This window comes from Pteropus medius, unplaced genomic scaffold, assembly GCF_902729225.1.
Source record: "Pteropus medius unplaced genomic scaffold, Ma_sr-lr_union100, whole genome shotgun sequence".
NCBI classification, from domain to species: Eukaryota; Metazoa; Chordata; class Mammalia; order Chiroptera; family Pteropodidae; genus Pteropus; species Pteropus medius.
In genome coordinates this window covers 1,330,096-1,341,244 of record NW_024340848.1, presented here as the reverse complement: position 1 = coordinate 1,341,244, position 11,149 = coordinate 1,330,096, and the positions used below count along the sequence as shown (strand labels likewise).

At 31.7% G+C, this 11,149-nt stretch overlaps 1 pseudogene; it reads right to left on the bottom strand.

The window, feature by feature from the left end:
• Positions 1–7,274: 7,274 nt before the first annotated feature.
• On the bottom strand, positions 7,275–7,394 carry LOC120582854 (uncharacterized; annotated as a pseudogene).
• Between the last annotated feature and the right edge of the window lie 3,755 nt (positions 7,395–11,149).

The following is an 11,149-nucleotide window of genomic DNA, read 5'->3' as shown; positions in this document are numbered from 1 at the left end:
TTAAGCTTATTTAAATTGTCAGAATTCACTTTCTGACAGTTGGAGGACTGGAGTACTTGTTTCCTTGCTGATTGTCAGCTTGGTTTTGCCCTTAGCTCCCAAAAGCTGCAGACATGCCTTTCTATGTGAACCCCTCCACATTAAAAGCCAGCTTTGGAGAATCTTGCTCTCATTGACTCCTTCTCACATTTTGGATCTCTTTCATTAGGTGGAACTCGGTCCATTTTAAGGGCTCCTCTAATGAGGTTAGGGGCATTGGAGGATAATATTCTATTTTAACATTAACTGATTTGTGACCTTAAAGGTATCTGGAAAATATCTTTTTACTAGCACCTAGCCTACTGATTGAATAACTTGGAGGAAGTCTATTTATACCAGAGAAGAAAGATCTTGAGGGCTATCTTATTCTTCCTAACATAAGAAGTGGATGAGAAACCTAAAGAGGTCTAAATTACCCCACATATTTAAGTGTGACTGGAGCATTCTTCTACTACCCTCTAAAAGGAGAGAAGAGATCTATATAATAACTTAATTACATATAGAAATTGATAATGAAAAAAATTTATCTGTTTTATTTTTGAAAGAGAGTTGAAAGATTTTGTTACTTCTTAACAAATCTTTTATCAGAGAAAAGCTAGGATTTCATAAATAGATACCTAAGGAAATTTGAAAACAGACTAATACTTAAGGGTATTGAAAGTTCCACATAAGATCACACTGAGGACTCCCTTTTAAGAAAATTCCTACCACTCTTACCCATGCATAAACAGGTCTTGCCATATCAAATTATCACTATTCCTTGAATGTTACACACAGTGTCATGTTATTCCCTTTGTCGTATTATTCTACATAGAATATCAAGCTATTTTGGGTATGTACCTTCTTCTATTTCCAAGGAATTTAGTTGAAATACTAAAACCTGTATAAAGTGTTATTTAGCAGAAGTTAGTGTTCCTTTTTCTGGGCTCTCACAGTAACTTGTTATGGACTGAATGTTGGAAACCTCCTCAAATTCATATGTTGAAGCTCTACCCCCCAATGTGGTGATATTTGGAAGTGAGCTCTTAGAGTGGTAATTAGGTTTAGGTAAAGCCATAAAAGTGGAGTCTTCATGATGGGGTTAGTGACCTTATAAGAAAAGAGACCAGCACTATTTCTCTCTTGGCCATGTAAGAACACAGTGAGAAGATGTACATTTGCAAGCCAGGAACGGAATTGCCAGAATCTTGGTCTTGGACTTCCTAACCTCTAGACCTGTGAGATAATAAATTCTTGTAGTTTAAGCCATCTGTTCCACAGCAAAACAAACTGACTAACACATTTGTACACATCTTTACTTTGGAGTTTATTATATTCTCTTTTTTTTTTTTTTGCTAATTTCAAATGAGTCCTTAATTTTTGACTGGCAAGAAATGTTTTGCCCTCATCTGCAAGGAATAGATACTTGCACACTGCCTGTTTGAAAGTGATCGCTCTGTAAAATATAGTTGAATCGATAAGTTAAATGAATACAAGTCAATTAGATAAAAAAGATAGTTTGTGTTTCTCTACAAGCCAGCATTTTTTAATTACAAATTTTACCTCGCTAATTATCAAGTAATGGATAAAATACTTATAAACTATCAGGGCCCTAAAACATTGGTGTATAATCAATAGCTAAGAGGAAAGGATCATACTTTTATATATTCCATTAGCACATGGGAAAAAAAAAATTGTGTAGCTGCCAAAATATCACTTTTTATCATCAGAAAATTATTTCATTTTGATGGAGTCTAGTATTTGCTCATATTTTGGTAAAATATTACTGTTAGAGAAAAGTAAATCACATGGTTTCCAGGCCTAAGTACAAAATTCTCTTGGGTCATTAAGTAATACCTACTTTCAAAAACTAATCAACAGATAGAATGATAAGGAACTAAGAAACTAAGAGCAAATCTGCATGCCACACTAGTAAAATCACAGGAAAAAAACGAAAAAAAGCTTACTTTTCTGTCTTCATACAGCACAGTTGGAATTTTGAAGGCATTATGTTTTATTTAAAAGTTAAGTGTCATCACTATCATATGAAAAACTTTATATAATCAATAAAAGGATTTCCTTGGTAAACTATATGGTATATTCTTAATACAAGTTAAAGTCACATAAAGTATATAGATATACTTGTTTTTCTAAATAATGTCCTGTACCATTTCAAGAACATGCATCAGTATTTTCGACTGATATGAAAAGATTGTCTGAAAAGGACAATTCACTTAGAAGTTTAATAATCTAAACAACTTTTGAAAGTATAACAAAAAATGTTACAATATAGCATCTACAGTAAAATATTTGTGAATCATAAAGTAATTATAGATTCATTCAAGTACAAGGAAGTAAATAGATATAGTCTTTAACTAGCCCAAGAAATAAAATAGAAGATTTGTGAAATTAATTATAATTCTAATATATTTTTAGTTAAAAAGTCACAGAAGTCACAATAAATAGCATGCCGTAATGTGTGATAGGCATAGTTTTGGGTTTACACTTATAGATTAAATGAAATTTAAAGAGAATAATTTTCCACTTATAGTTTTTAAAGTGAATTATTTTATCTTCTTGGGTTTTGTACTCCCTATACACAACTATAATTATATAAGATCTAACTATAATGCCCAGTTTTTGATATGTAAAAATTATTTTTATTTGCTCTATAACTTAATAATCAGGTTATGTTAATTCTCATTTCTTATTTTTATAAAATAAACTCATTTAATAATCACCACACAAAGTTTTGAGTTCTCTGTGCCTGATGTTTTTATTATTTTGCCATATTCAACTCATTTGAGCCTACCAACTCTGAAAATAGGCCTCATATTCTACTTTTTACAAATGAAGTTTGTAATTGAGGGTTAAGATTGATTAAATGAACTGTTCAACATCAAACCACCAATAAGTATGTTGAAACTAGAACTGAAAAAATAGGCTTGACCTGCTTAAAATTGGAAACATACCACAATCTAAACTCAGGAAATCATATCTCAATTTTTTTTTAAATTTCTCTTTCAGCCATTCAACACTAAAGTTAAGATTATAACATCATATATGGTAGAGATAAAAAGTTGAGGTGAATGTCCTCCAGTGGCTACCAGAAAGAGTTAAAATAATTACTTAAAACACATTTTGCCACTCTCCCATATCTCCTATCTGTGAGATATTTTCTTCTTCTCCTCTGAGTTCCAGTTGCACATAAATGTCAACCTATGCACTTTCTAATGCTCCCCAGTTTCCTCCCAACATTCATTTTATTTTGGCAGATTGTCATCTTGCCTGTGAGTTCTGTGGACCCTTCAAGAATAAAGTGGAAAAAAGAAGACATTGCTTATATTATTTATTTACCTTCTCAAAAATTAAAAGCTATATTTTTAACCATTACATTTTTTTTAATTTCAAAAACACTGATGAATCAACCATAAAATGTAATGGGATAGGCTTAATTTAAATAATATTGATATCATGTCCAGAGCAACCTATTTAAAGAAATTATAATGATCAAATTAATTATTAATTGACATATTATGATTTTCTTAGGGTACCAAAAAAAACGATCTGACAAATGAACTTTAAAAAAAGTATGCTGAAATGTCCACACCTAACATTTCAACATTTGAAAATCTCCTTTCAGAGTTCTAATTATTCAAAACATATCTATAGAATAAATAGGTTATTATATACTTTTAGAATATGACTTTAACACTTTCATTGAATGTGATAGTGGAATTTTAAAAATATATCCCCTAATTTTCGTAGGCTAACACAATGAAGACAAAGAGTTGTATAATCTCACAACTCTTTACTAATGCAATAATGCATAGAAGTTGATAGATAAATAAGAGTAAAAAAAAAAAACAACCTCAAAAGAGTAATATAATACTTTGTATTTATTTAACCCATATGTGTATTGTCATGTATTTTTATAATTCCCTTTTAGTTAAGACCTTTCATATCACATAAAAGTCCATAATTCATAATAAGTAACAGACACACTAAAAAGAATGATGGATGACTTATAGAAAAATTCTTCTTACAAAATTCAGAGGTATTTTATGTACAAAGGCTTTTACCGATATTATGTCCCATCAACTTTATTTGCCATTTAACATTTAGAAGCACGCTATTCTGGATATCAGATATTTATTCATTCAATATAATCAATGCTACTGATCACCTACCACTTGTCACACATACCTTAGATGCCAAGTTTGCAGTAGTGAACAAGAAAGTTTCCTACTCTTATGGAGCTTATATTTTAGTAGGGCATCAGATATCAAGTGCATAGATACTTCATTGCATAATGTAATTTCTGGAAGTGTTAATGGTATGAAAAAAAGTAAATGTAAATGATGCAGGGGTCTACTTGAGTGTTAATATTAGATATAACTATTAGACAATGACTATGATTATGAAGAGATATTTTCAAGGTATCTAAATGAAATGAAGTACTGAGCCACCTAAACAGAATTTAAGGTAGAGAAAACACCAAGTGTAATAGTCCAGATTCTGAAACAAGTTTGACTTGTTCAATACAATAAGAAAATAGCAAGGTGGTGAATGGTGAGATAAGTGGGGGATGAGTTTGAGAACACCTGGCCTTGGAGACCTTGATGATTGCAGAGAGCATTTGGTGTTTATTGTCAGTGTGATGGGAATCCATAGAAAATGTATGATTCTGAAAGCCAATTATAGAATCCATGTTGCAAAATCAGGGTTAATGGAAAGAGTGAAAATAGAAGACCAGTTAGAAAGCTATTGCAGAAGTTCAGGCAAGAGATAAAGAAGCAACTGACATGTAAAGAGTTTAAAAGTTGTCACTCCCATGCTTACAATAAGAAAAATCTGAGAAAATTTTTAAAAATCAACTTTCTTTTTTTGGAGGGGGGTGGAGATCTATTAGAGAATTGACGTCCTAAGGCGAACTACCACTCTGAAATCTGGAATAACATACAAATGCAGAGGATCACAGTTAAGACCAGCTTAGCTGGAATAGAGAAGCCTCTGGTGCTATAAACTAAGAACAACTAAATCTTAATTTTCATAACTTGCTGGAGGCTGAGTGGCTAGCAAGTAAATGAAAAACTCCAAGAGATTAAAAATTTAGCATGCGTCTACACACTCCTACTTTTGTGGGTTTTACCTCCAGGAATCCCATTAGGTTTTCATGATAAAAAAAAGAAAAAAAGAAAAAAATCTCCTCATGACTCTGACTAATAGAGAGGAAAAACAAATATTGGCCAGAGCATTGTCCTAAAGACCCATTCTCCAGGAGAAAAGACTATGTAGAGCCTTATTTCATCTAGGGAGAGGAAAATGTACCCGACTCTAGGCCTCTCTAGTCTTCTCGTCTCACTTAAGAAGAGATTTAAGAACTATTGTGAAGGTTACAGCCCAGGAATACAGGACAACTAAACGATAGATTTAATCCTAAATTTATAGAAGGCGTCTCTCCACACCTTGTCACCACTTCAATAGCTGTATTATAATAAAAATAGATATGGCTGAAAGGGAAGCAAGATGCAGACTTTATATAAATAGAAGATTTTAGAAAAACCTAAAGAAAGGAGGAGAAATAAAACAAAAACACCAGAAGAATTGAAGCCTTTGGCACCTACAACTGGAGCAAATGTAATTACAGCCCAAATGCTAGCCAAATTAACATAAAAACTTTACACTAAATGCCTTCAGCCTCAGTTCCTATTACAGTATACATCATGTCTAACTTTCAACAAAAACACGTAAGGTATGACAAGGCAAGAAAAAAAACAGTCTGAAGAAACAAGGCAAGTATAACCAGATTTAGATATAAGACGCTGTGAATCTGCATAGTCCCATCAGTCACCATAGGTTTTATCAGTCACCTATGTATTGGTGACTCCCAAACTGATACCTCTAATCTTGATTTTCTCTCTGAGCATCAAACTCAAGTATCAAACTACCCAAACAACAGTTCCACTTGGTTGTGTAATAGACATCTCAGGGGGGAGATAGATGAGGTAAAGGGGGTCAAATATGTTGTGACAGAAAGAAATCTAACTATGGATGGTGAACATACAATACAATATATATATATATATATGCAATTCAATATATATATATGCAATGCAATATATATATATGCAATGCAATATATATATATATGCAATGCAATATATATATATAATATATATATATATAAGGCATATATATATATAAGACATATATATATATAATATATATATATGCCTTACTATTAAATTGTACACCTGAAACTTACCAGATTTTGTTAACCAATGTCACCATAATAAAAATAAAAATAATTAAAATTAAAATAAAAAAAAATGTTAAAAGAGAACTCCAAGTGATGACTCCTGTAATTAGATAGTTCTCTAGTGTTCCTTACTTTGTTAAATGACACAATTATGTTACCGGGACCCTGATATTTGATTCAGTCTGCCTGCCCACACTGGCCCAAAAGGATGTATGAACAGGAGTTTGCAGTATAGAAATAAGGTTTACTAGAGAATTGGCCAATCTGGACTATGGAGAGCTAATGCTCAGAACGACCAGACTCTCAGATGGCATGTAGGTTACAGATCATATAGGGTAAAATCACAAGGAACATGGGTTAGGGGGTTCCAGATTGTGTTGGAGGCTTATTGGTCAGAGGTGAGGTAAGCATAACAAATAATTTCTTCAGGTCTTGAGGACAGCTCTTAGTTCTGCTCTGGTTTCATGAGAAAGTAGCCAAGAGTCATTCTACCTTAGGGGTCAGGAGCTGAAACATAACTTAGATCAAGATGTTGTCTTTAGTCTGCACCTTGTGAGCATTAGTCAGGTCCATGCTCCTGTCTTCTGCTGTCCGGAGGGCGTTGCTGAATATCAGAAAGAAATGTTAGGTCTATGTGAGGTAGATAGATAGATGATAGACTAGATAGATAGATAGATAGATAGATAGATAGATAGATAGATAGAGATAGATGATAGATAGATGATAATGATAGATAATGATTTCTAGAACTAGCAGTAAGTCAAAGCTAAATTTAATCAAAGTCATAAGGATCCTCCATTTCCATTATTCACCAGTTTTTCACAACAAATACATAGAATTTATTCTTGATTCCTTTTATGCAGTTTTGATTCATTAGAATGTGTTTTTTTTTGTTTTTTGTTTTTTGGTTTTTTTTTTTTAGATGAGGCAACTCTTGGTTGACCTCACAGATTGCAAGAACCTTGTCAGTTTACGATCCCTTTTTTATTTTTTACACCTATAGCACCTGGTCTTCCTAGGTGGTCTCCCATCCAAGTACTAACAAGGCCCCACCTTGCTTAGCTTCCGAGATCAGATGGGATTGGGCTTTGTTCAGGGTGGCATGGCTGTAGACAGAATATGTTGATTGTTTAACTTCAAAATATATTCCAAATCCACACATACTTTAGCAGATCCTCTTTTACCATCTAGTATTTTTAAATTTTAAATGAACTTTATTTTTTAGAATAATTTTAGATTTATAGAGAAAAAAACACAAAATGATACCACAGATAGTTGGTGTATATTCCATACCTAGTTTCCTCTATTATAAATATTTACAATAATATGTTACAATTTTTATGTGTCGAATAAATATTAATAAAAATATTAATGAATGTCGAGATTTTATTGACTTTCTTAATTTTCACAATGTTCTTTTTTGTTGCTGTTGTTTCAGCATCCATTATGCATAACGTTTAGTTGTCATGTCTCCTTAGGGTCCTCTTGGCTATGATGTTTCTCAGACCAAATGGAGTCACTTCTAGATTTAATTGAAGGGACCCCATGCTAGCTATGGGCTTTGAGCCGAATATAACTTATTGAGATGATTGGTTTGGGGTTGAATGTTCTCTGTGGATAAGATGGAAACAAAACAACAACAAAAAAACAGCTATTAAAGTGGAAACCAGCTATTTGAGCAGAAACTAATAGCTCTTCCTAAAGTTCATTCTCACTGTCTTCCTCCATAGTAAAATACTCAATTTTGCATGTCACGGTCTAAAATTAATCTCCATTCTCCATCTTCTTTTGTAGCTACATGAGTGCATATGACTATATCCTGACTAATCAGAAATAAGTATAAATAATTGAGTGGCAGTTTCTAGAACCCTTCCTTATAAAGTGGCTTGGGAATAATATTTGTTTTGTTTTCCTTAATTCCTTGTCATTTTTCCTTTTCTGCCTGTAGTATGGTCAGATCTACAGACTTGCATGGGCAGACAGTTACTGCTACTTCTAAAAAGGACCTTCACATCAATACTGAAAAAGAATTTTTTTTTTCCAAGGCACAGGTAAAGCACACATGAGGACCAAGCACTTCTGAAAGTGGGAAACACTGAGACATTGATTCTTGAATAAGCTGTTCATATTTATTTACTAGCATTCACTAAAAGACTGCTTAGATTAGTACATTTCCTTTAACAGTGAATTGAAAGAAAAATAAATGGTTTTAACAGTATGGTCTAATATTTATTGAAAAGATGAAAAACCATAAAAAAGAATAGTATAAACCATTTTGGAAGTGATTTCAATATGTGAAGCTGCTTAAGTAAGGTATAAAAATGTCAGGTGGTTTAACTCTAAAAAATATTAAGTTACAAATGTTAATTAGTTGGAAATGTTTCATTATTAAAACATTAAAAGCAGAACTGACAGTAGAATAATGTGAAAGTTCAGGCTCACATGATTCTCAAACAGCAGCAATCAACTCACATTACGTTTTAAGAGTCAGATAAGTAAGGCTGAGAATTATTGCTTTAGTTGATATCATGTGATTGATATCATATAATTCTCTGAAGTATTAGAGCAATGGCATTGTAATACAGTGAATCAGTGGAACCAGCAAAGCTAAAACTGAATGGAATTCAGAAGACCTAATGGATTTTGCCAATTTGGGGCTGAATAGTGTTGGCAAATTTACATTTTAGGACAGTAATATTTCACTAACTGAACAACTTTGTGTAAAACACATAATGTTTGAGTTACAAAGGTATAATGAGACAGAAAAGATTATCACATAAAAGTAAAAAAAGTTACACTGTAAAGCACAAGAGGTATCTTTAACTATCATTGTACTTTAATTGCATTATTACAAAGACAAGAGGCAGAAAGCATAAGATTGTTTTAAAATTTTATTAATTTATTTAGCACGTGTTCATTTTAAAATAGATATTTTGTGGCATTTTGTACATTTGAAAAGAATATCATATTGTTTGTCAACTATACTTTTGTAAAATAAATTATTTTGGGATACCAAATTATAAAGAAAATTTCAAATACAGACAAACACATCAACATTTGCTGTTATTTGACTTTTTTATACTAGCTTTGCTAGTGCATCTGAAGGGGTATCTCATTGTGGTTTTAGCTGCATTTCTTGGTGAATAATGATGTCAAGAATCTTTTCATACTTGCTGGATATTTATATATCTTCTAAGAATGAATATTTAGATCCTTTGTTCAATTTTCAGTTGAGTCTTTTTTTTTTTATTGAATTGTAGGAATTCTTTAAGTATTTCAGATGTAAGTCTCTTATCAGATACATAATTTATCTCACTCCATAGGTTGTATTTTTACTTTCTTTATGGTGCCTTAAAAAGTTTTATTTTTAAGAAAGTATAATTTACCCACTTGTCTTTTCTTGCTTATGCTTTTTTGTCAGATAAAGAATCCTTTGCCAATCTATGTTTTTGATATATTTTGAATTAAATTTGTATATGGTTTGAGAAAAGGGTCATTTATTTTTCACATAAAGCATTTGTTTTTTCTAGAATTATTTCTTGAGAATAATATTCTTTCAACATTGATTTAAATAGGCACTCTTGTTCAAAAATCAGATCATAAATGTCTGGGTTTATTTCTGCAATATTCACCTTATTTCATTGATGTATATGTATTTGTGTCGGTAAAACACTTTCTTGATAACTCTTTGTAGTAAGTTTTGAAATTGAGAAGTGTGAGTTATCTTACTTTGTTCTCTCTTTCAGGACTGATTTAGCTATTGTTGATCATTTGCAGTTCCATACGAATTTTATCATTGAATGTCAATTTATATAAAGAAATCAATTTATATAAAGATTCTTTTGGGAATTCTCAAAATGTAAAAAAGGCAACACACTAGATATTGTTTTACTTTCTGTTGGAACTGGTCATTATTTTAATGTGAGCAAAAATCTCACAGACTGTACTGTTCACAGGAATCTTTCTTCAATCCTATATAATCAGGTTAATGGGCTTCCAATGCAACAACCCAACAGATTGTGACAGCTGAGATGATTTCTGTCAGTAATTAGTATGGAGAAATCTTATATCTTCAATCCATTAAGCCTCAATAATTAGATCTATTTAGACCAATGGCTTTTTATAGGCAGAATTTTTGTAATGCAGTTGGCTTTTTATGCCTATTTTTGTGATATGTACTTCTCCATAATGTATTTTTTTAAATTTTAGATCTTCCATCTCTTTTCCTTACTGGCGTCATCTGGGTGAGTCCCTCCAGGTGATCTTCTATGTTATCAACTTGTTTTTTGGCAAACATTCTGCTATTCAACTCAGCCATTGAGTTCTTTATATCAACTCTTATATTGTCTGCATTCTGTATCTTTGATGTGTTCTTTATAACTACTCATTCCTGCTTCATCATTTCAATATCAGACTGGATTTCCTTGAGAACATCCATGTACTTATTTTTATCATATGACAATTTCTCTTTTGAGCATATATTTTATCTGAGATAAAAGGAATCTTGGTTCTTAAAATATATTTTGGTTAGAAATAGAAGTTCAAGACTTAGTTTTCTCTTCTCCTAGTGAGAGTAGAGAGTATTTCTAGGGTTTGGGCTTGCTTTAGATTTGAAAAACTTCTGTTGTATTTATTATAAAAGTCTTGAATAAAATAGAAAAATGAAGTGCAGAAAAATATATATATACATTTTAAAGAAATCATGAAGTTTATAGATAATTTGACTGTACTAAATACTCTGCATATAGAACATTTTAATGATGAATAACTGATTAGCATTTTAAAATATTAATAAGACGGTTTCATGTATTTGGGAAATAGTATTGGGTGGTGTATGAGGGATACAAATTCATTATTTCAAGTCAATAT